Source organism: Heterodontus francisci, chromosome 14 (assembly GCF_036365525.1).
Source record: "Heterodontus francisci isolate sHetFra1 chromosome 14, sHetFra1.hap1, whole genome shotgun sequence".
Taxonomy (NCBI): domain Eukaryota; kingdom Metazoa; phylum Chordata; class Chondrichthyes; order Heterodontiformes; family Heterodontidae; genus Heterodontus; species Heterodontus francisci.
This window is the reverse complement of record NC_090384.1, coordinates 48,591,401-48,618,552: the sequence shown is the minus strand read 5'-3', so window position 1 is coordinate 48,618,552 and position 27,152 is coordinate 48,591,401. Positions and strand designations below refer to the sequence as shown.

General features: G+C 40.5%; 1 protein-coding gene across 2 annotated transcripts in view; it reads right to left on the bottom strand.

Moving 5' to 3' along the window:
- Positions 1-27,152, bottom strand: part of dagla (diacylglycerol lipase, alpha) — a 450,361-nt gene that overhangs the window by 290,743 nt on the left and 132,466 nt on the right. For both annotated transcript variants that reach the window (XM_068046193.1, XM_068046192.1), the window contains one exon: positions 23,639-23,779. The gene's annotated coding sequence lies outside the window, so the exon portion shown is untranslated. The remainder of the gene's footprint in view (positions 1-23,638; positions 23,780-27,152) is intronic.

The following is a 27,152-nucleotide window of genomic DNA, read 5'->3' as shown; positions in this document are numbered from 1 at the left end:
GTTTAATTATTTGCAGGTAGGTGGTGTTAATTGGGGCCTTACTTGAGCACTTGTAAGCAGACACTCACTGAGACTGGTGGAGGTTTTTGAGTGAGGAGCTACATGTTTGTAATCCTTTTACTCTGCACAATAACTGTGAAACTAAGTAAAAATAGGCTCCAGTATTATTCTTCCGTAACAAGCTTTCTGGAGTTTAACAACCTGTACGTTATAGAAACACTTGACTGGAAGACTTAAAAGTCAGTGCATATGTAAATATTGTTCAAAACGGTTTTCTTTCATCATGTACATATCTTTTGTGTATTTCCATTTTAGAAAAGGGGAATGTTGTGATACCACTTTAACACATCACAGGAAGTGACATGAACCAACAAGTGATAGCTTAGTTGGAGTTGTGTTCGTCATCTAGCCACACATGGATTTATAGAGCTCTCTTGTAAACCTGTTAGTTAATAATAAAGAATCCACTCTTGGATTACCTTTCAGCTCAAAATTGTGGTGGTACCTTGTTGCTGAAGACGACAATGAGTGGAGGTGGAAATGAATGAGAATCATTATGAAAAGTTAAAATAAACCCAAGAAATAAATGTTTTGAAAACATACACCATAACTCATCCAATTGTGTGGGACTGTGTTCAAGGCTACATCACATTCTTGGATTCAGATACTAACCTATCACTCTCCAAGTTTATGTCATCCAAATTCCTTATAGATGATACAGTCTTTTTAACCTGCTCCCAATCAATTTTCCTCTCCATAATAGAAATAGAAATTGGCTAATTATTTGACTTGCTATTCAGCCAACGAGTGAGGTCACAACAGCAGAATCAGACATGCATCTGAGTCTTCGAAAATGTAATAAAATCATAGAAAGTTATATTTGTGATAATTTATCTGCTGGGAAAATGAGTCAAGCATTTCTTCGATTGAAAAACTAGCTGTGAACAAGTACAGCTTTAAAACACAAACAAGAAATGCTGGAAATACTCAGCAGGTCTGGCAGCATCTGTGGAGAAAGAAGCAGAGTTAACGTTTCAGGTCAGTGACTCTTCATCAGAACAGATCAGATCAGTTCAGCTTTGTTTGCATTAGTCCATTACTATCTAAAACATGAAATGCATATTGAAAAGCTTTGCTAAAAATATACACAAATCAAAAAACGCATGAGACTGCCCTCTTATTCGGCTTCATGAGCAACCCTGAACAAAGACCAGTACTTTATGAAATAAACAGAATATTTAAAATACGTTATCTGTAGTGCCTCTTGGGTTATGCATTTATTGCATCATTTCAATGGCTATCTAACTTTCATTTTCTACCATTTGAGGGGTACAGTCCTAATTAATAACAGCTATTGTACAATATAGTTTAATTATTCAAATATAGCGTTATGCTAAGCTCCTTTAATTATTAATTCTCTTTAATGATATTTCCCCTCCCCCCAGCTTATAGTCAAAGTTTCAACAGTAATAGAATTTTTTCAACTGATTTTCCCCCATCCTCTCCTACATGCTTAGGCAGAATTGCACGTGCCAAACACCCCAGTTCTTGACACAAAAAGTCACTTGTGAACTAAGACAAATTGTGTCAGCAGGCTATCTGAACTAGGGGGAATCCTGTCCTCACCGATACACATTTACCAGCCTTATAGCTATCAGGATTAAGTACCTTGGCTGGTCTTCTCCTTAGTCCAGAACCACTGAAGCTAATGAAGCTGATGAAAGGTCACAGACTTGAAATATTTACTCTGTTTTTCTCTCCACAGATGGTGCCTAACCTGAGTATTTCCAGCACTTTCTGTTTTTATTTCAGAATTCCAGCATCCACAGTATTTTGTTTTTGCACTGTGCCTCTAATACAGTTCCAGGTGAAATCAGCTAACTCAGCACAGACCATATCGCAAGCCTGGGATCACCACATCTGTATAACTCATTTACTAACTGTCTTTACGAGCTAAGCCATTGGGGATCTGACTAATATCATTTTTGGTAAAACAAATCATTAAATACCAATGTTCACTGCCATGAAAATATGGGGCATGGTCTTGTGTACATAAACACTTCCCAATGACAGCAGTATTGCTTTAGGAGGTACCAAGCACAGGTGGTCCTCCACAGGGAGTCGAGAAGAATCAGAGAGTCATCCACTGCACATCTACTCAGTCAGTTATATTTTTACTGAAAATTATATTCTAAGTTGGCACTTCAATTTTATGTATTTTTTAATTAAGCAAAATAAATCAGTCAAATTTAAAAATAAAAATACCATTTTTGTTTTCTCAGCAGCTCTATGCTATCCCAAATCCATCTTAAAATGTATACATGGCTCATTCTTTTTAATCTTTACTTTTGGCATTCGTCTTCTGCCAAATTTAAAAACAGACAGGGGAGTGGTAACTAATTGCTCCACATTACAATATACAAAGTAGAAAAAAGGGACTTGAGTCTTAGAAACTGAGTTTTTGCTGTAGTGTTTAAATATTAGAAATTTCCAGTACATAAAAAAAAATTGCCCAGTTAACACTGGACAAATAGCAACGTAAAGTAATATCAAAGGGTTGCTAACAGTTCACTTGCCTGACTTGTTAAAAAGGTCAAAATACTGAGCCAAGCATGAGAACACTTAATAACCACAGTTGAAGTGTATAGTTATTAAGTTCTCTAAAGCTTGAATTTAATAATCATTGAATCTGCCGTTGACAATGTAGGTCCCTCACAAAGCTGGGCTCAACAAAGGAACTCTTCAAAGCCAGTTTCCCCTTCTAGGGTAATCAGTGTAATGATTTAAATAAAAATATCAACAGCGCCTTTTGTGATAACATCCATTTAAGGTAAGTAGTCACATTCCTGCTTCAAGGTAAATTTGTCAACTAGTATGAAATAAATCGTTACAAGTACAATAGATGATGCTGATCCGGTTGCTGATTAAATATGTAGTTGTAATTTTATTTTGATTTTTGCAGAAGGTTAGAAAGGTTAGTATTTAATTTAATACAAAAGCCTTGAATTTGGGCATGAATATAATTAATATTCATCGTGAAAATCAATACAGAATGTGTGCTAATTTCGTGCTCATAGCCAAGCATTCATTTAAGTTTAACCTAGGGAGAAATGAAATTACAATTACACAGAGGTATTCAAACAATGTTAACTAAATAACAATTTACATAACATTTCCTTGAATCATTGGACGGTAGAGTAATTGAATAGGAGCTTGCCAAATGAACAATGGAACCATCCGTTTGAAAATGTCAATCTCAAGGAAAGTGTCTGGCAGCATTCCACAGCTGACTGAGACAACACATCGTCTTTAGCCGCTATGATGTTTTTGATGTATGTACACATCTTTAACCTCACAAGCACCTTATTGAAGCTGATTTAATTTGTTGGAGTAAACTGTCACGAAGCCAGAATACAATATTGATCCTTATTTTCGAGTTTAGGACACTATTTTCCCGCTGAGAGCAATTATACTTGAATTTTTATTTGAAACATTTAATTGAAGAAACAGTGGTCATAATGCAAGCATCAACAAGGTTGAAAGAATAGTGGAGAAAACTAATTAAATCAGGAAGTCATTCTGTGATGCCAAGCTTGTATTTTAAAAACTTGAAGATTATAGGCAAGGGAAAGACTTAGAGAGGTAAGGAATTCCACAGTTTTGAGGTCCTGAAAAGAAAGTTAAATAGGAGATGGTGCAAAGAGTCTGAAATTCAACAGTCTGAATTCAGGAAGGAAGAACATGAAGATAGCATATTTGCAGCTGAGGAAGATGAAAGGGAAAGCTCAGATGAGCAATGAATTGTGGTATTTCTAAATGACAAAAAGGTGTTCTGCTAATCTACGAAAAGATCTCCTTAGATTTTTGGTCTGAAGTGCATCTCACTCTCAAACTGGAATACTGAAGAAAGTGATAGTTTATCTGGGGAGTGCAGCCAGAGCCAAGGCCATGGCACCATGGGTGGATCAGCTGTACAGGGGGATACAAGGAAGACTGGAAGAGTAAAAGTAATTGGAGATTCAATAGTCAGGGGAACAGACAGACGTTTTTGTGGCTGCAGATCTGAATCCAAGATGGTGTGTTGCCTTCCTGGTGCCAAGGTCAAGGATGTCACTGAACAGCTGCAGAGCACCGAGGGGTGAGGGTGAACAGCCAGCAGTCATGGTCCACATTGGTACCAGCATAGGTAGGAAGAGGGATATGGTTCTTCAGAAAGAGTTTAGTGAGCTAGGTAAGAAATTAGCAAGCAGAACCTCAAAAATAGTAACCTCCTGATTTCTCCCAGTACCCCGCACAAGTGAGTATAGAAAAAGGAGGATAGTGCAGATGAATGCATGACTGGAAGGATAGTGCAGGAGGGAAGGCTTTAGATTCCTGGGGCACTGGAACCAGCTCTGGAAAAGGTGGGACCTGTACAGGCTGGACGGATGTACCTTAAACAGAGCTGGGACAAATTGCCTCGCAGGGCAATTTGCTAGTGCTATTGGGGAGGGTTTAAACTAACTTGGTAGGGGTGTGGGAAGCAGGAAATAAGAGAGAGGAACATCAAGGTGCATAAAGAATTGGAAAAGATTGATAGCATGAGAGTATGAAATAGCAAGGTATTATGTGGAATCAGAGTGAGAGTGTTAAACAGTACTAGAGAAGGGAGTAGTTCCGTATTAGATGGGAGTGGACTGAAAAGGACTACAAGGAATGTAAAGACAGGATTACAATGTATGTGTGTAAACGCACATAGTGTGGTGAATAAGGTTGGTGAGCGACCAGCACAAATAGCTGTATGGGAATATGATGTTGTGGAATATCAGAAACGTGGCTTAGAAATGGCAAGGATTGGGCACTTAACATACAAGGATATAAAGTGTTCTGAAAAGTTAGAGATGGGAAAAAGGGAGGTGGGGTGGCAGTCCTGATTAGGGAAGACATTGCAGTGCTGGAGAGGGAGGATGTCCTTGAGGAGGCAAGGACAGAATCTATTTGGTTAGAGTTATGGAACAAAAAGAGCATGATCACACTACTAGGGGTATTCTATAGACCTCCAAATAGTGAAAAAGATAGAGGAACAAATCTGCAGGGAAATCACAGAGATGTGCAAGGACTATAGAGTGGTGATATTGGGGGACTTTAATTACCCAAATATCGATTGGGATAATTTTAGAGTGAAGGGTAAGGAGGGGGAGGAATTTCTAAAACATGTTCAGGAGAACTTCCTTGATCAGTATGTTCTCAGCCAAACTAGAAAAGAGGCATTGCTGGGTCTGGTGCTGGGAAATGAGATGGGCCAAGTGTCTGTGGGGGAGCACTTGAGTAACAGTGGTCATCGTATCATAAGCTTTAGGCTAGTAAGCAGAAAAGCAAGGAACAAAATAAGGTAGAAGGTCTAGACTGGAAGAGGGCTAATTTCAACATGATGAGAAGAGATCTACCCAGGGTAGAATGGAACCAAAGACTGGCAGGAAGAGCTATATCAGAACAATGGGTTACCTTTAAGGAAGAGATGCTTCAGGTACAAGCTAGGAATATTCCAACAAAGGTGAAAGGTAGGAGAATCAATAACAGGGCTCCTTGATTGATGAGGGAGATAGAGATGATGATAAAACAAAAAAAGGGTGTATGATGCATGTCAAGTGACCTCAAGTGAGAACCAGGCTATTTACAATAAGTTGAGAAGGGAGTTCAAGAGGAAAATAAGACTGACAAAGAGAGAATATGAAGACAGAACGGCAGTCAACATAAAAGGGAACCCAAGATCTTCTACCAGTATGTAAATAGTAAGCGAATGGTAAGAGGAGAAGTGGGGCCTATTAGGGCAAAAAGGGTAACATATGTTTGGAGGCACAGGGCAAGGTGAATATGCTTAATGGGCATTTTGAATCAGTGTTCACTAAGGAAATGGAGGCTGACAAAATATCAGTAGAAGCGGACAGAGTAGAGGCAATGGATAGGATAAAAATGGAAAGGTGGGGAGGTACTGAAAAGGCTCGCTATGCTTCGGGTAAATAAGTTACCTGGTCCAGATGGCTTGATCCCGGGTTGCTAAAGGAAGTGGGAATGGACATAGCAGAAGGGTTTGCCATAATCTTCCAAACTTCCCTGGATACGGGGGCGATGCCAGAGGATTGGAGAGTGGCAAGTGTGCCATCCTTATTCAAGGAAGGGTGTAAGGACAGTCCTAACAACTACAGGCCAGTTAGTTTATCAGTGGTGGACAAGGTTTTAGAAACAATAATCAGGGGGAAAAAATCAACAGGCACTTGGAGAGGTTTGAGTTAATTAAGGATAGCCAGCATGGATTTGTCAAAGGTAGATCATGCTTGACTAATCGAATTGAATTCTTTGATGAAGTAACAGAGAAGATTGATGAAGGGAATACAGTGCATGTTGTTTATATGGATTTAACAAAGCATTTGATAAAGTACCACATAAAAGGCTGGTTAACAAAATTGAGGCTCATGGAATAGGAGAGTCAGTGTCCAATTGAATAAAAAAAATTGGCTTAAGGACAGACAACAGCAAGTCATAGTAAATGGTTGCTTTTCAGACCGGAGAATGGTAGACAATGGTATTCCCCTGGGGTCAGTGCTGGGACCACTGCTTTTTTTGCTATATATAAATGACTTAGATCTTGGAAATTAGAGTAGAATCTCAAAGTTTGCTGAGGACACCAAACTTGGAGATGCGGGAAATAGTGAGGATGATATGAACCGCCTGCAATAGGACAGATAGGCTAGCAGAATGGACAGACAAGTGGTAGATGGTATTTAATATTGACAAGTGTGAGGTGATGATTTTGGCAGAAGAAATAGGGAGAGACAATATATACTTGATGGCACAGTTCTAAGAGTATGCAGAAACAGAGGGACCTGGGGTTGCATGTACATCGATCATTGAAGGTGGTTGGACATAGAGAAAGCGATTGGTAAAGCATATGGCATCTTGGGCTTCATAAATAAAGGCACTGAGTACAAAAGCAGGGAAGTTATGCTGAATCTTCATAAAGCTCTGGTTAGGCCCCAACTGGAATACTGCGGTCAGTTCTGGTCACTGCACTTCAGGAAGGATGTGAGGGTCCTTGAGAGGGTGCAGAGGAGAATTACCAGAATGGTTCCAAGGATGGAATATTTTAGTTACAAGGTTAGGTTGGAAAGGCTGGGTTTGTTCTCATTAGAACAAAGGAGGTTGAGGGGATATTTAATAAAAGTGTACAAGATTATGACAGGCTTAGCTAAGTTAGGCAAGGCCATTTTTATTTCTTATTTTCAACTTCCAGAATTTCCCATTTAACATAGATGAATCAATTGAAAATTAGCTTTCGACCTCAAAACTGTTCAGTCTGGAAGAGTCAAGATTTTAATTAACGGGTTGTAGAACTTTGGCTGGCCAATATTTACACACATTGTCCTGACACATTTCAGTAGGGTCTAGAATCTAATGAGGCAGGAAGCTGTCAGGTATGGATCAAGTTACTCAACTGGAAAATATAATCAATATGTAATCTCAACCAAGAAATAAGTTAGTGCAAACCAGTTATTACAGATGGGACATTTAAAAGTAATATGAAGGCTGAAGGTAAATTTCAAATTCTTTCAGCATCAATTACCCAATATGATGCCGACCAAAAAGTCTCAGGTTTGAGTATAACCTGTGTTGAGTTAGATGATTTTATCTGAGGAGACAGTGGAGTCGCTAGAATTGGCCTCATTATTGCTCACCTTGGAAATGAAAAACAAAGAGGCTTCTCACTCCTTACAGGTATCCAGTAACCAGTGCCAGCAAGTGAGCATAGGTGATCTATTGGTTTCAGTTGTGAACAACTGAATAGATCATTGATACTCACTATCCAAGGTTACGAATAAAGAACAGTCATCTTGAATAGATGCTCGGGGACAACCATAGCCCACTAGGAGTTAATTCCTCCAGAGAACATGCAATAGGTAGAAAACTTGCAATATAGATGTAAAACAAAATAATATAATACAACAGGTATTTACAGATGGAATGAACAGATCAAATTGTCTGTGTGTTCCATCACTGAGGATCTTAGTAAGGGAACTCATTTCTACAAATAAGATCATGCTAATTGACTATATCTAATCAACTAATTAAGATCTGCAGTTATAAATCAACAAAAGAGTAAAATTAATTCAGACTTGACATTGAGCCAGCTGCTAAGGGCATGTACAGCACAATACACCAACTTAATCTGATTGATCAGATTACATGCAACAAAATCCTGCAGGCACTGTTGAGAAAGTATCTGACCATGAAAAGCTCAGTATTGTCAGTAATAAGAATCTCAGACTCCATAAGAACTGAATTTGATTTATTCATTCACTGTTGTTGTTCCCTACATAGCATAAATGTTCCTATCGTTACAAAACAGCTTCTCCACCAATTCACCTCGAGTAACACCACAGAAATTCTGCTGGTGACACATTTAAAGTCTAGACTATGGCACACGGTTCCTGTCCATACTAAGCTCAGTTGTTGCATCATAACTTTTGAGTCATGCTTTTTAACTAATATTTTATTATGGCAAAAGCCACTTGCTTTTCATGGTGTAAGGTCTTTTCTACACACTAGCTATCATGGGACAGGACGTCAGATATGCTCCATCCATATCGGCGACAACACTCAAAGTGGTTCAAGAGTTCACCTATCTGGGCTCAACCATTACCAGCAACCTGTCTCACAATGCAGAAATCAACAAGCGCATGGGAAAGGCGTCTGCTGCTACGTCCAGACTGGCCAAGAGGGTGTGGGAAAATGACGCACTGACACGGAACACAAAAGTCAAAGTGTTTCAAGCCTGTGTCCTCAGTACCTTGCTCTACGGCAGCGAAGCCTGGACAACGTATGTCAGCCAAGAGCGACGTCTCAACGCATTCCATCTTTGCTGCCTCCAGAGAATCCTTGGCATCAGGTGGCAGGACCGTATCTCCAACGCAGAAGTCCTCAATGCGGCCAACATCCCCAGCATTTACGCCCGACTAAGCCAGCGGTGCTTGAGATGGCTTGGCCATGTGAGCCGCATGGAAGATGGCAGGATCCCCAAGGACGTTTTGTACAACGTGCATGTCACTGCTATCAGACCCACCGGCCGTCCATGTCTCCGCTTTAAAGATGTTTGCAAATGCGACATGAAGTCTTGCGACATTGACCACAAGTTGTGGGAGCAAGTTATGGCGGACAGCCATAAAGGCGGGGCTGAAGAGAGGCGAGGAGAAGAAACTCAGCAGTTGGCAGGAAAAGAGACAGCAGTGTAAGGAGAGAGCCAACTGTGTAAGAGCCCCAACAACCAACTTTACCTGCAGCGCCTGTGGAACAGTCTATCACTCTAGAATTGGCCTTCTTTATAGCCACTCCAGGTGCTGCTCCACAAACCAATGACCACCTCCAGGCACTTACCCATTGTCTCTCGAGACAAGGAGGCCAAAAGGAAAAGGAAAGCTGGTACTATTGCACTTCAATCATCTCCTGCATTCAATATTACATATAAACTTATTAGATTCCAAAATATGTGCACAACTTTTTTTTTTAATTTGCTCTCCCGCAGTAGAGTTGTCAGGGTCAACTCGTCTTCAAGTGAAGAAGGTTAAAGGACAGGGATAATTGGGCCAGGATGTGCAGACATATTTCAGTCCCATTTTTAAGTAATACATTTTGCCTATATCCATATCTAATTAAAAATCTTACATAGGTGCGCATTTCCTATTGTCCCATTTTTGTCACACTTCTGGTGTCAACTTTTTCCTTCAAAATTTCCAATATCCATATTTAATGTGTGTTTTGCCTGTGTAAACCAGTCACACTGACTGCACTGTCTGGGCACCAGGTCCCCACAAATAACTCAAAATGCTTTCTAAAGGCTTTTGATCGTGCTAGACAAAAGCTCAGAATTCTTTGAATCGGTAACAGACAAGACAGATGAAGGAAATGTAGTGGGTGTTGTGTTCATGAACATTATGAAAGGATTTGACACGATACTACTTAGAAGGTTAAAATAATTAAATTAGGGGAGGACAGTAAACTAGATTTAAAATCGGTTAGAAAGAAGGAAAAAGATATTTGGAGTTAAGGGAAATTTCCCCAGAGTAGTTGAATGTGGGTAATGATGGCCCACAAGGTTCTGTTTTGGTCACTGTATTTAGAAATGATTTGGATATAGATCTGGCAGTTGTGGTGTTGAAATTTACAGATAATATTAAAACAGGAAATATAGCTAATGTCTGAAAAGACCATAGCAAGCTGTAAAGGGATAAAAAGTGGCAGATGGAATTCAATGTCTCTAAGGGGTGATGCATTTTGGTTAAAAAAAAACATAGTTATTACTCGGAACAAAAGCAGACAGTGGAAGGTTCACAGGTCATTGAAGGCAGTACAAGAGCCACAGAATTTAAAAGCCAAGTAATGATGAGCCTATATAACACATTAATAAGACCACTAGAGTACTGTGTGCAGTTTTGAGCTCCACACTATGGGAAGTATATTTAGGTTTTCGACATGTTACAGATCCACTAGGGTGATGCATGGTATGATGAAATACAAATAAAAAGAAATGAAAAATTGATGCTTTTTCATTGGAACATCACAGATTATGGTGTGATATGATAGAGTTTAAAATAATGAAAACATGGGACAGGATTGATAGAAAAAAAGACCGTTTCCAGTAGTTGAGAGGTCAAGAATGTGGTGGCCATAGATACAAGATTAATAGTGAAAAATTTAAACAGAGCGCAATATAAACCTTCTTACATAGATTTGTGGAATTCACTTTTCTGGTTAATGCTTGAAGCAGAAATTACGTCAACATTCAAGCTTGGCTTGAAAAATGCATGAAGAAAAAGGGGTTGAAGGGACATAGGAATAAAGTAGCTAAATGTGATCAGAACTATTCACTTATACAAACATACTAAAATGATGGGCAGGAAAAGACCAACTAGTCCATCAAGCCTGCCCAGAGCTTCATGATTAGATACTTGCAGCATTACAACCAAGGCGGGAGGAGTGCACTGTTTATTCTAATCCCACTTCTGCACAGGTCACAACATATATTTAAATTTCCATACTTACCGATACAGTCAATCATATACTCTATTTTTATCCCAGAATAAAACACACCAACCAGGTTTCTTTAATAAACAACAAAATTACCAGTTTATTATAACCCAAGTTCTAATCAATAATCAAGTAAAACATACACACAAATTGAAATATTAAAGCCCCTTATTTATCCTAGCCCTCACACACACACATACCCACACAACTGGTTAACTGGGAAAATAAAAGGGATTTTTGATTAAAGCTGTTACAAAGAAAACAGAAGGAAAAAAAATACTTAGGCCGAAAAGACAGTATAGAAAGATGTCCTTTGTTTTGGTTAGGCATCCCAAATGTGTGACGACGGATGTCAAGAACAGTTCTTTCCAGGCGATGTTGATGATCAGTTTGGTTAGGCTTTCCAAGAGATGCAGTTACAGAGGCTCCAAATAGGTCTTCCACCAGAAATGCAGCAACCAGGTTTCAGTTCTCACAGATGCGATATGCAAAGCTTTCTTCAAACATGCAGGGTTTCTTCAAATAGGAGGAAATAGGAAATTGCCACACTGTATACAAGATATGTTTTCGAGCGACAGATAATTGAGCAGTTCTTTCTTCTGGTAGGCAATATCAACTGACTTTAACATTTCAAATTGAAACTGAAAACATTCCAGAAGTCAAGTCTCCTGACGTCCATAAATCTTGGCCTGTCACTCCTTTGTAAACATCTCCCCAAGTTAAAAACAACCCCTGCTGCGTTATTTGAAAACAGGTGCCTTCCAGTAACTGTTTGCAGTTCAAACTTAGTCCAAACCTTCTGGTGACCTCCCTTAAAAAGAATCCCCAAAGTTCCAGCATCTATAGAATCCTTTTCAGATTTAAAACACAAATTCTCAAAATTTAACAAAGAAATGGAAACTCTTGTAACTTTTGTAACTCCTTCTTGAAGGCTTGCAGGCAATCAGCACACATTGCACAAGTCAGCAACACATACCAGAGGCTCACTACTCACTGGGAAAAGAACCATCTAACATATTATATGGAGGCTAAACATATATCGGTTGGCCAAATGGCCTATATCCATTACTTATTTCCATGCACTTCTCATTCATTTTCCCCTCAATCAGTGAACTTTCTGTTGTCCAATGTAAGGGCGGAAAACAACACTTTCAAAAAATGCTTATTTCACAATAACATGGCTAAGTTTAATAAACTTTTTTGTGTCTTTTAATGCTTTCATTTCAGTTAATATTGTTGCCCAGACCTGTGACTCTGAACTGAATTTGGATTGTGCAGTTTGAGCATGAGCAGTTCACTTAGTTTTCCAGAATGCATCAGCATCAATCCTCTGTGCTACATAACACGTGCTGCCCACTAGCTATTTTTTATTCAATCATGGGATGTGGGCATCGCTGGCTAGGCCAGCATTTACTGCCCATCCCTAATTGCCCTTGAGAAGGTGGTAGTGAGCTGCCTTCTTGAACTGCTGCAGTCCACGTGAGGTAGGTACATCCACAATGCTGTTAGGACGGGAGTTCCAGGATTTTGACCCAGTGACAGTGAAGGAACGGCAATATAGTTCCAAGTCAGGGTGGTGTGTGACTTGGAGCGGAACTTGCAGGTGCCAGTGTTCCCATCCATTTGCTGCCCTTGTCCTTCTAGTTAGTAGAGGTCACGGGTTTGGAAGGTGCTGTCTAAGGAGCCTTGGTGCGTTGCTGCAGTACATTTTGTAGATGGTACACACTGCTGCCACTGTGCACCAGTGGTGGAGGGAGTCAATGTTTGTGAATGGAGTGCCAATTAAGCGGGCTGCTTTGTCCTGGATGGTGTCGAGCTTCTTGAGTGTTGTTGGAACTGCACTCATCCAGGCAAGTGGAGAGTATTCCATCACATTCCTGACTTGTGCCTTGTAGATGGTGTACAGGCTTTAGGGAGTCAAAAGGTAAGCTACTTGCCGCAGGATTCCTGGCATCTGACCTGTTCTTGTAGCCACGGTATTTATATGGCTACTCCAGTTTGGTTTCAGGTCAATGGTAACCCGCAGGATGTTGACAGTGGGGGATTCAGCGATCGCAATACCATTGAATGCCAAGGGGAGATGGTTAGATTCTCTCTTGTTGGAGATGGTCATTGCCTGGCACTTGTGTAGCGCGAATGTTGTTACTTGCCACTTATCAGCCCAAGCCTGGATATTGTCCAGGGTCTTGCTGCATTTCTACACGGACTACTTCAGCATCTGAGGAGTCACGAATCGTAAACATTGTACAATCATCAGCGAACATCCCCACTTCTGACCTTATGATTGAAGGAAGGTCATTGATGAAGCAGCTGAAGATGGTTGGGCCTAGGACACTACCCTGAGGAACTCCTGTAGTGATGTCCTGGAGCTCAGATGATTGACCTCCAACAATCATAACCATCTTTGCGCTAGGTATGACTCCAACCAGCGGAGATTTCCCCTGATTCCCATTGACTTCAGTTCTGCTAGGGCTCTTTGATGCCATACTCAGTCAAATGCTGCCTTGATGTTGAAGGCAGTCACTCTCACCTCTCCTCTGGAGTTCAGCTCTTTTGCCATGTTTGATTCAAGGCTGTAATGAGGTCAGGAGCTGAGTGGCCCTGGCGGAACCCAAACTGAGCGTCACTGAGCAGGTTATTGCTAAGCAATTGCCTCTTGATAGCATTGTTGATGACACCTTCCATCACTTTACTGATGATTGAGAGTAGACTGATGGGGCGGTAATTGGCCAGGTTGGCCTTCTTGTGTACAGGACATACCTGGGCAACTTTCCACAATGCCAGGTAACTACCTGTGTTGTAGCTGTGCTGGAACAGTTTGGCTAGGGGCGCAGCAAGTTCTGGAGCACAAGTCTTCAGTACTATTGCCGAAATATTGTCAGGGCCCATAGCTTTTGCAGTATCCAGTGCCTTCAGTCGTTTCTTGATATCCGGTGTGAATCGAATTGGCTGAAATCTGGCATCTGTGATGCTGGGGACTTCAGGAGGAGGTCAAGATGGATCAGCAACTCGCCACTTCTGGCTGAAGACTGTTGCAAATGCTTCAGCCTTATCTTTCGCACTGATGTGCTGGATTCCCCCCATCACAGAGGATGGGGATATTTGTGGAGCCACCTCCTCCAGTTAGTTGTTTAATCGTCCACCACCATTCACGGCTGGATACGGCAGGACTCCAATGGTTATGGGATCCCTTAGCTCTGTCTATGGCATGCTGCTAACCCAGTTTGGCACGCAAGTAGTCCTGTGTTGTAGCTTCACCAGGTTGACACCTCATTTTGAGGTATGCCTGGTGCTTCTCCTGGCATGCCCTCCTGCACTCTTCATTATACTAGCTTTTAATTCCAGATTTATTAATTGAATTAAAATTCCACTTTCTGCTGTGGTGGGATTCGAACCCATGTGCCCAGAGCAATACCCTGGATCTCTGGGTTACTAGTCCAGTGACAATACCACTACGCCATTGCCCTTTCCTTCAAATAATTCTGAAAAACAAGGTGGAACTTTCCATTTTGTTTTTGATGTAAAACTTATATTGTGTTTTTAAGAGTTGTATGAGTGTGCACACGAAAAATGACAATGTACTAATTGTACAGCTGTTGTATGCAATTCAAAAATATATCAAAGGGAGAGGTTAGTGAGTGAGAAAAGTCAGGGAACGGAGAGGAGGAGCTAACCAAGGGTGGGGGGGGGGGGGGGTGAAGGAGAGAGGGGGCTGAGTGAGGACCTGTACATTTTTAACAATTATCATTTTTCACTTTACAAATTATCTTCTTACAACTATTTAGACATTAAAATGTAAATATTCGACAATGAGACAGGATATATGAAATGAAAAGTGGGTGCAGCAAATTGTATAAGACTTGGATACAGAACATAGAATTAGTCATCAATTCTGCTGGGGCAAGCCATTTATCGTGTTTCTCGATGATTGTCTAGATGGATGCCAGGATTCCAGTTCCAATCCTCTAGGAGGTGGGATAAGGTGATGACTGTCTTCCTGCCCAGAAGCCAGTTGAAGCTCATACGTAGCCTATTAACAGCCACTTAAGGGCCTCTTCCTGCCGCTGCTGAGATCTGACCAGCGGTAGAGGGGGACTCCACCGTGCAGAGAGGACGCCTTGGAAAATGAGGCGTCCTCCCTGTGGGCTTGGTGGGGTGGGGGTTCCCTCCTTTGTGAACAATTTGTGGCACATGGAGGATGCCCACTGAGAATCAATTCACCCCCGGGACACCCTCCCCCGGACTAAATGCCCACCTCACACCTCCCCTCACCAGGGCATTCTGGACTGGCCGCGGTCACCCTGCCTCACCTACCTCTTCTCCAGAGTTCCAGGACTGGCCAGGGTCCGAGGCCTCTGCAGTACCAGCACCACTCCTGGGGACGCTGCTAATTCTGATGCACTGCGGGCCCTGTGATTGGCTGGCAGCTCTTGGGGGCAGGATCCCTGTCCCTATGAAGTCTTCAAAGGAATGGGAATCCCGCCTCCTTAAACACTGACCCCAAAAGACTAGAAGATCACTCTGGGGGGGGCTGAAAAAATGCAGAGGCATGGTTTCCCCTGCCTTTTCAGCCTGGCGCTGGGAACCCCGTCTCCTGCACAAAATCCAGTCCATTGTTCCACAAGCTTCAGCCACTCTCCAGTAGCTCTCAGAAATATTCACTCTACGTGAGCTTCAACTGTTGGTGTGCCATTTAAATTTAGAAGGTATCGTAGTCAAGCCAATTCTGCCTTCATCTGATGTCTACAGATGTACTCTTCCAACAGAATCACTGGATAGAAATCAGTAGCTAGGGACCTGGCTGATTCTTTATTCCCCTGCCTGGTCCAGGTTTTTGTCAACCTCCTACAATCTTCAGGCTTTTAAAACCAATGTCAATTATCTACTAAACATGCAGTGATTTCTCTCCTATACTTTATAATCTTTGTACTTCCCTGCACTATGGCTTTCACTCTTTCACATATGCTTGTCCATAAAAAATATCCATATTTCCCCACATTATCTCAATTGTATTGATTTATGAAGGCAACAAGTGAGTTGCTTTCCACCTGCCCTCTCTTCTTCAAAAACTTGGGCAGGGAGAAAATATAGCTCGAAATAATAGCCCTGGGCTACTTTCATGCACCACTTAGCGCCTTGGTACAAGTTGCAAAGATAAGGCCAAAGGAAGGGATTCCAGCCTTGAGCAAGGAAAACCCTCAGGATGGAATGAATTCACAAAGGGAAAAGAGAAAATCAAATAATTAGCAAAAATAAAAAAGACAAAGCTTGCATGATGGTAAGGCAGCCAAAACATTCAAAATGTTATGTTATATTAACCCAAGCTTCAAAATCACTAAAATTCATACTTTCACTATTGATCACCATCAATGTCATTTCACTATTGATCACCATCGATGTCATTTCACTATTGATCACCATCGATGTCATCAAGTCAGCTTTAATGCTACCTATGATGACAGGCTTGCTGTGTGCAACACAACTGTTGCATTGTCATGATAATGATGCTTTCTTACAGGCCAGATTTACAAGTTTACACAAATAAAACACAAACTGGTGAATTTCAGATGTGCAATTGTCCAAATCAAATATGGGCAAATGTAATAAGATCAAATCTAGGAGTTACTTTTTCCAGAGTTGGGATTACCTAAATTTAGCAAGGTAATGTTCTTTTTAAACTTTATTTTTAATCTTTAAATGTTGCCATAAAGCCCACAGGACCATCTGCTAACATTAAAGTTGAATAGGCATTCCAATGCCAGTGAGCAAGCATGTATTCTACATGTAGCTATTTGCTAGGTAAAGAAAGACACAGAAACAGTATTATAAGTGAGGTCTGCTGGCTCTACAGTACTGTTAGAAGATACAAGTCTCAGAACCAGCACAGTGTCCTTACAGATATAACTGAGAATATGTACTGTGTATTGGATATACTGCGAGCTATAACAAAAAGATTCACTTACTTAATTTTCCATAATGGGTTTTCTCAGCCTGTTAATTCTCCCTGGCTTTCTCCAGCTGGTGTGATCCAAGCTATTAAGAATGCATTCTCTAACTAATCGCCATTAGATAGTGAACAACAGTAGCCTGTGTTCATGCATGGAAACAAATGACACCTATTGGCGCAGTGCTGAATCTATCCTCTTCATATATTATCCTCCATTTATTCCATTCATGGACAATTAACCCCACAAAACCACTCCCCCCCCCCCCCCCCCCCCCCACCACCACCAAAAGCAACATTTTTCGCAAATTTGAGACGGGTAGAAAACCTGACTGGCCTCCTACAACCAGGAGGTGGAAAGTGAGCTGATCCAGGACCGGCACCAAATTGCAGCCTTTCTGTGGGTGATCACCCCTCTTGTGCGCTCCATCCTACTGAAAACTGAAGCCCACATTCCTTATATATACTCCTGTGAATGTGTAGACTTCCCCATCGTATGGAATTAAAACCATTTTCCACAATTTGGACTGGGTTAAGGAAGAGCAGAAGTGCTTCACACTATCCCAACACTCTTCCTTAACTAGATCAGAACAGCACAGACTAAAAGATTGTTCTCATACATACATTACTCACCATTCCTTCATTCACAGTTAATTATCAAACGTTTAGCCTACAACTTTCATTTACATTCACAGTATTGGCTACCAGAGGTAGTTTAACTATTCTTTTCTCCTCTCACTCCCATTCCCCCCACATCCCCGTAACTAACCGAGTTTTGCTAGTATATGGTTCCATGGTAGCGGCAGCAGCTCAGTGTGTCATCCTAATGGCCATTGTTACGACCAGATGAGAAAGGTGTCTTGGGGTCCCTTTCAGCCTTCACCTGCTCTTACTGTAACAGGGTTTAATTTTTAAACACACTGTGTTTTTAGCTCCCCCTTGGTGAATCCTTGTTCACCGCTTTCCAATTATGAGGCAAAACCAGCACAAACAGGTTTTCTTAGGTTTGAAGAAGAAAAGTTGAAATTCATGAAACTTGAACTTAAACTCTAATTCAGTTGACACCTACGGATACATGACATGCCTACGCTAGCATGCATACGCAATACACACATGCAAATAGAGACAGAAAAGAGAAGAAAAATAAAGTGGAAAAGTTTGAGGCAACATCTGAAGAGTTTTTCTTACGGTTCTTCGAGCTCACAGTAAAGTCCTTGATTGTAGGTAGATCTTGATTTTCGTTGGGGCCCAGTATTCATCTTAAACCTTGTTTGCTGTATGAGAATTTTCTCTCTTGGGGTTCATGTGTCTTCAGTGGATTCAGAGGCTTGTGAGAAAGAGATGGGAGCAGACAGGAGAGATCTTCTCAGTCCAGGAGCAATTAGTCTTTCTGAGTTCAAACCAAACTCTCTGTGGCTAGTTCAAAAGACCCTGGAACAGCCAGTTAGTCAATGTGACCAGCTGGTCTAACCAGTCAAAGATTGTATCATTTTAGCAGTTGCTGGAAAGCTCCTCTTACACACAATACCTGGTGATCAAGGTCCGTTGTGGGTTGAATGTGTCAGGGAATGGTCCTTTGTCCTTCCAAGCACTTTTAATATGCAAATGTCTTTTCCAGCCAAGGCTGATCTGTTTAACAAGTCATTTCCTCGCTCCAGCAACAGTTTAAAATCAATGTTCATGACAAAATTAACGTGCCTCATTCTTAGCAGGTGGGGGCCTAGCATGACACCATTATTTACATACAAGACCTAAAAATGACTGCTGACATCCTACTGGACCATACAGGCAGAAATACCAACTAGGCATAATGCTATACTGATACTCAGAGCTTTGGTATAAAATCTGGCTGTCTGAATTTTCTGTTTCCCAATTTCCCCATCTCGATAAATAATAAATGTGTTTTTTAAAAATAAAAGCAGCTAGCACTGGTAAACAACTCCAAGCAGCTTTAGTAACGAATGTAAACACCACCCAACACCACCTGGTGTGTTTCAGTAAGAATAAAACACACCTGCCATAAATACAGGGCAGCATTTGAATAGCAGGGGCGTAAACATTAAAAACTACTTGAATTTCACTCAAGCAGTTTATCGAACCATTCACAATGATTGCTTTGCAATGTTCTGTCAACCATTAATTACTCTAAATGTATATGTATTTGAAATGAAAATGATAATGCTGGAAATGTAAAGCAGATCAGATTGCATCGGAAACCTGAGATACACTGGTGTTTCACTTGAACACTTCATCGGAACTGGCCATTTTCTTCTTCCTCTTTCAAATACTGACTGACCTGCTGTGCCTTTCCAGAATTTTTGTTCATATTTCAGAGTAAATACAGACATAACACATACAAGCTTAGCTCACTGATGTCACTCTTGCTTCTCCTAAACAAGGTTGTGGATTCAAGCCTCAAGCCAGGACCTGGAACAGAGTCTAGGCTGACTAAGGAGGTCCTCTCTTGTTAGAAGTACCATCTTTCTGTTCAGATGTTAAACTGAGGCCCCATCTGCTTGTTAAGGTGGATATAAAAAGAGCTTTTGTTGAAGAACAGCATGTATTCCGCCCAGTGTCCTGGCCAACATTAATCTCACCCAACATAATAAAAACAAATTAACTAGGCATCAATCACAATGGTTGTTTGAGTCCTTGCTGTGTGCAAATTGACTGCATTTATTTGGAGTTATTTACCAATGCTGGATTTTTTTTTTAAACAAGAAGTCATGTTATTTGCGTACAAAATGAGATTTCATTAATTAATTGGCCTTGAATCACTTTGCAGCATCTGGAGGACTGACTATAGATGCAAATTTATACATTTGTCCCCATCTTCAAAGGACCATGGATTCATAGCAAAACAAGTACTTATGATATACATAGCTGACACAAAACCCTCATTGGATATGAATAAGGCAGTGATTTGCTGTTATTCAGATAATTATTTTCATTGCTAAAGCAAATTTCGAGAAGCATTCAGGCAGCAAATTGCAATAGGCATGATCAAAGCAGAATTGACAGATTTGCAACAGGTCGCCATTACAAATCGGTCTACTGAATATGACATCTAACAGTGCTAGTTCCAACTGAATGAAGTGTTTTAGTTCAGAGATACAGCACTGAAACAGGCCCTTCGGCCCACCGAGTCTGTGCCGACCATCAACCACCCATTTTATACTAATCCTACACTAATTCCATATTCCTACCACATCCCCACCTGTCCCTATATTTCCCTACCACCTACCTATACTGGGGCAATTTATAATGGCCAATTTATCTATCAACCTGCAAGTCTTTTGGCATGTGGGAGGAAACCGGAGCACCCGGAGGAAACCCACGCAGACACAGGGAGAACTTGCAAACTCCACACAGGCAGTACCCAGAATTGAACCCGGGTCGCTGGAGCTGTGAGGCTGCGGTGCTAACCACTGCGCCACTGTGCCACTTTATAAAATAGAAAAAAAATGCTGGCAGTATTTGGAAATTTAATCAAAGTTTAAAAGGGAATAGTAGGGAACTTTTGGACCAACTGTTATCATGCAGGCCCCCACCTGCCAAGACTGAGGCACACATTATTTCGCCACATGAACATTAAAACTTAAAATTGTGGCTGGGAAGAAAAGAGGGCTTATCACAAGGAATTGCCAAGCTCCTGACTGGAAAGACATCTGCATGTTGGCAGACAGTGTTGGAACAAAGGATCCAGTCCCTGCTTCTCCAATACACAGAAGACCCGGTCAGGCCACTTTAGTCACATGACTAATTGGCTGTTTGAATTTGAACTTGCTGAGAGAAAGAAAAAAAGAAAGCTGTTTGCTCCTGGACTGAGAACACCTCTCTCCTGTCTGCTCCCATCTCTTTCTCATGGAACGGAAGACCCATTGAAGATACGTGAAGTCAAAGGGAGAAAAGTCTCCTACGTGAACAAGGTTCAAGAAGAATACTGGGCCCCAATGAAAGGCAAGAGCTGTCTACAGTCAAAGACCCTACGGCGAGCTGGAAACACAAACAGTAACAATAAACCCCCTTCAGAGACTGCCTCAAATCTCTCCACTTTATTTTTCTTCTGCTCTTTTCTGTCCCTATTTGCATGAGTGTATCACATGTGCATGCTAGCATGGGCACATCGTATATCCGTAGGCGTTAACCAAATTAGAGCTTAAGTAAGTTTAATAAATTTCACTTTTCTTTAAACCTAAGAAAATCTACTGTGCTCATTTCTTTGCCTTATAATTGAAAAGCGGTCATCAAGGATTCACCAAGGGGAGCTCAAAACACAGTGTGTTTAAAAATTAAGACCAGGTGAAGACACATCCCTGGACACATTTCTCACTTGGTCGTAACACTGTGCATTTTCAGAATTTTCCATTCTTATTTCAGATCTGTAGCAATTTATTTTTTATTTCTACAAAGTGTTATGAAAGTGCGTCCATTTAATATTTTTCGAGGAGTTGTGTTTTAAACTTAAAATATTTCATGGATGTGCTTTGTTTTACAAGGGTCACCGGAAGGTCTTGTTTGCAAATAACCTTTTCTGGAAGTCACATGCCTTAAGCTCAATAAACAACAGAAACCTTGGTGACTTGGGGAAGATATTTACAGGAGAAGTGACATGTCAAGGCTTATGGTGCTCAAGAGTGGGTTTCATTTTTGAACACTGTTTTGAGATAGCTGACGATCAACCTGCCAAGATAGAAGCACCCAGCTTGCCTCCTTCCTCCTGTCTCTGCAAAATGCTGTATATCGAGCGTGCGAGAGCTAAAACCCCTGATGCCGCGTTTCTCCTGAGCAGCTCCCTCGCCTGCCAGATTAATGCTCGCGCCACCTGAAACGAACCACTCCAGAAAAGATCCCAGTAACCCATCTACATGTATTCAAAAATGAAACCCACTTTTGAGCACCATAAACTTTGACATGTCACTTTTCTTGTAAACATTTTGGGACACAACTATTTCATCCTGTGGGCGGCACAGTGGCGCAGTGGTTAGCACCGCAGCCTCACAGCTCCAGGGACCCGGGTTCGATTCCGGGTACTGCCTGTGTGGAGTTTGCAAGTTCTCCCTGTGTCTGCGTGGGTTTCCTCCGGGTGCTCCGGTTTCCTCCCACAAGCCAAAAGACTTGCAGGTTGATAGGTAAATTGGCCATTATAAATTGTCACTAGTATAGGTAGGTGGTAGGGAAATATAGGGACAGGTGGGGATGTTTGGTAGGAATATGGGATTAGTGTAGGATTAGTATAAATGGGTGGTTGATGTTCGGCACAGACTCGGTGGGCCGAAGGGCCTGTTTCAGTGCTGTATCTCTAATCTAATCTAATCCTTTTTTGTCAAGAATTAACAAGTATTTGGCCAAAGTATTCTTTTTTGTCTTTTTTTTGTAAAAGACCTCTGCAGAGAGAATTTCTTTATTGTTTTCCACCAATATATGTGTGCGCGCGCGCACGCATTTGTTCGGTATTTAAAAAGGGAACTTTCGTATTTCAATCTGTGCGCTAATGATTTGCTTCTTTACTGGATAAGTCTGGTTTTATAATAAATTGATAGTTTTGTTGTTTATTAAAGAAACCTGGTTGGTGTATTTTATCCTGGGATAAAGGGAAAAGTATATGATTGACCGTATCGGTAACTAGGTAAACATTTAAATATATGTTGTGACCTGTGGACAAGTGGAACTAGAAAAGAGAGTGCACTCCTCCCGCCTCGGTAGTAACAAAAGTGCTATAATATACATGGGTACTTAATTATGCTTAAACCTTGAAAATGGTCCCTTTGCAGTTACCTCCTTAAATCTTGTATCAATTAATGCCACTTTAGCTATACACTTCGATGGTTTCATTTTATTCAAACTAGAATATACAATTCAATTTCAGGATTCATGTAGCATGGTTTGGTTCCTATTATCTATCTACAATTATTTACATTATAAAAATATGGGTGACTAACAGCAAGTGGAAAAGCTATTGTTATCATGGTTCAGATGACATCACAAGCCACAAGAGTGAGGCTTGAATTGTTGATGGACACCACCTGAACAAGAGTCTCAACTCAAGTCTAGCATGTACTCACCTCAATTTCAAGATCGGGGTTGTTTAGCACAACGATACCAAAGAACTGCAGGAATATTTTATCATATGACATTCTTAATTCATCCCATTAAATTGCTCCTGTTTTTAGCAACAGACTTGTAGCTATGAGAATTTTACATAATTGAAAATGCTCCCAGCAGATAAAATCCAACTTCAGAAAGACAAAATTCATAACTATATTGTTAGTTGCTTTTAGTAATTCAAGTGGTCTTAGCAGGAATGCTCTTTACATCCATGGTTATGCTTTACTTGAATCGGAATGGCAATATTGCACTTTATTATGCATACACACATACAAACTCTCAACAATTACAACAGTTTTATTTCTTTATTTTAGTTCCTTGATGGTTAAAGTCAAGGTGATGACTGTTGATGAGTGAAGTTCATTTAGCCAAGTAAAAACCAGACCAGCTCATTAAGAGGTTAGTAAATAGTTAAACATTTCTCAGCACCTGCTTTCCTCCTGTACACCGCTGAACATGCAGTCTCTATATATCATATTTAGAAACTCAGTCCAAAACTATCCAAAAAATAAATAAGGCACTACTTACGTGATTGAGATTTGATCATCAAAGCACAATTAGTTTCATTTTCTTCCCCCCAATCCAATGCCAAACGATGTCAATCAGGTACATCTTACAGATGATATACATTGGTGTCCTGCTGAAAATGATACGTATCCAATGATGAACCTAAACAAATAACAAAATTATAAGTATGTGATAATAGCAGGTCGCTTCACTGCATTGACTTAGTAACTAATTGCATTCCAACATGTTTTCTGTTCTTACCATGACTCAACTTCCTAAAAATACTTGACATTTTTCAATATCCAGTACCTCAACATTATGGAATTCCTTACATCACTCTGTCTTCCTACCTTCCTACAATCTAAAGGCTTTTAAATCTCCAGTTTGTTATCACTCCATCAGTACCTCTGAATGTAGCATACCTTGTGCCCTATTCTTTTCAATCTTGGCAGTATGCTGCATTTAGCTGTATTGCCTCATCTATGTTGTTAAACAAAATTGAGCATATGCTTGTTGTTGTGGAAACTACATACAATGGAAGAAGTGTGCGCAGAGGTGTCTGTCTGGGCAGGAAGTCATAGCAGAATATGCAGACCTGAAGTGACTTTCAGGCATTTACTGGTCTGTATGTCAGGTATTTTTGATTCTTTTTGCAGTCATACACCAGACTTAAAAAATTGTCATCAAAAATTCGGCTCCAACTGGACTGAAGACCAAAACTGTGCATGAAGTAGAATATCCTGGTTACTGCCTTTTTGCACAGGTATCATACAATATGTACTAAGCTGAAGCTAATTCTTGATTTAGCCAGTTATGTAAATTTAGTCTGGTAAAATTGTGTTATGTACATATGCCAGCTGGTCAATAATACTGTGCCCATTGATGAATTTTTAAAAAATGGTGCTGTAATGCAGCTGGTTAACAGCTGATTCCTTATTCAGATCAGCTCACTTGAGTGTACTCTATCATTAACTGCAATTTGTTTGTATGTTTTGCACCAGTTCAAGTGAGGATTCAAATGAAGTACACAAACTTTAGCTTCCAGAAAGTTTCCTGCCGCCAACACAATAATAATAGACATGGTTATATCATTCCGCTGAATGCCCTTGAGAAAAAGCCGAACAAACTTGGCGAAGGTAAAATAAAAGCAAAACACAGCAGATGCTGGAAATCTGAAATAAAAACAGCAAGTGCTGGAAATATTCAGCAGGTCAGGCAGCATCTGTGGAGAGAAAAGTAGTGTTAACATTTCAGGTCTGCGACCTTTCATCTAATGAAAGGTCACAGACCTGAAACATTAACACTGCTTCTCTCTCCACAGATGACACCTGACTTGCTGAGTATTTCCAGCACTTGCTATTTTTATTTCGGCTAAGGTAAACTTCCACAGTAATACTCACTCATCTCAGAGACTGGAAATCTTTATGCTTTGTTGACCAACTAAAATAAATTTGTTTTCAAATCAATCCAATGATTGGCAGTTATCCTATCAAGAAGGATTATTTTAAATTTTCCATTTAACAGTGCCATTGTGATGATTTATGCATATAAAATCACAGCAAAATTGTACGCTGCTTTTTCTAGTAATTAGAAAAATGGAAAAATAACTATCCGCAAATCTAAATGAGAAGAAAATAATTTACCTAGAGTAAAATACAACAAATACTTGTGCTTCTTGGTAATTTGTTTTGTGGCATTCAGGCAATGGAATATTACAACTTGGCAACAGAAAGCTTCGAAATTGGACGATAACGAACACTATTGCAACATGAAGCTCCCTCTGCTCTGCCATACCAAACCCAGAATAGTATCTTCTACTGTATCAGAGTGATCATTTTCCACTCCCCAGAATTGTCCTGTGAGTTTACACCCTTAAAAAGCAAATATTGGCTGCACAAACTTATCTTATGAATGACCTCTACAGCCAACTAAGAGGGACCATTCTCTTCCTACCTATGTTGACTTGTCTCAAGCTCAGGTCCCAATAATGAACAAGCAGTGTGGGAACTCAGTGCACCACCCTGTCCCTAAAAGCTAATTTCTGTAAATTTGTAATCACCGTTGCAATATCTTTCTTTGGTCCCTGTGAATTACATGGGTAATAGTGCATTGGATGTTGATAATGCAAAAGTAAACATTTCTGTGCAAATACAAGTTTCTGCTGAGGATCAGCATTCACAAACAACTCACAAAAAGCCCACTGACCACACAACAGTGACAGCTAAAAGTTAAAGTGTCGCCAATTGCAACTCTCCCAATGTCCAATAAAAAGTTATCACCCACACCCAGTATACTGTTAAGCCTCACAGACGTAAAAGTTCGAGCCAAAAAGCACAGGACAGCTGGAAATGAAGAAGCTCCCTCAATTGTACAGGGAGGCATCAGATGCAGAATACTCAATGAAGCAACTCGATCTTTGCTGAGTTTGCTGATCTCGGTCACAGCAGGTCTAGGATGGTTCTTGGCATGTCAGGGAACAAAAGTTAGTCAGGATTTCAATATCTGATGGTTATCCTTTAAATGAGTTGAGGATAGAACTAAACTCAGTTGAGTAAGCCTTCAAAAGTCTGCTGACACACTGTCAAAATCATACACCAGTTCTGGTCATCACACTTAAAGAAGGATTGGAGGGTCCTTGAGAGGGTGCAGCGGAGAATTACCAGAATGGCTCCAGGAATGGGGGATTTTAATTACAAGGTTAGGTTGGAAAATCTGGGGTTGTTCTCCTTTGAGCAAAAGAGATCAGGAGGAGATTTAATAGAGCTGTACAAGATTATGACAGAGTTGGATAATTTAGACAAGGAAGAACCATTAACTGATGATACAAGGACTGGGGGACATAGATTGAAGATTTTAAGCAAGAGATACAGAGGGAATGTGAGGAAGAACTTTATGAAGCGAGTGGTAATGACCTGGAACTCATTGCCCACAACAGTGATGGAAGTGGAAACAAATAATCAACGATTTCAAAAGGAATTTGGATGGGCACTTGAAAGAAATTAACTTGCAGTACTATGGGGATCGAGTGTGACATGGACTCGATGGGCTGAATGGCCTCCTTCTGTGCCATAAATAACTCCATGACAACAGGGTTGCAAGCGCTTGCAGAACTATAATCTGCCAATGCAATTTTCAATTGTCTCGGGTCAGCGAAGGAAGAGACAAGAGAAAGAAAAATAAGAGGCAAAATATAATTACAAGAGAAATAATATTTTTTAACAAACTTACTGTATCTAAAATAGTAGATTTATAATGGGAAAATACTTAATTGTAGATTACTGAAATTGCATCACAGAAGATGGCTATTTGGCCTATCCTGTCTATCCTGGTGCTAGCTCCATGACAAAGCTATCTACTCATTATATTTCACTGCTTTCTCGCCATAGTCAATAGTTTTCCTCAAGTTCAAAAATACAGACAAAATAGAAAAGAGGGTGGGGTTTATCCCTGATAATAAAGGGTGACACGGGGACAGTAGTGAGGAAGGATCTTAATTTGGAATAACAGGACATAAAATCAATATGGGTGGAGATAA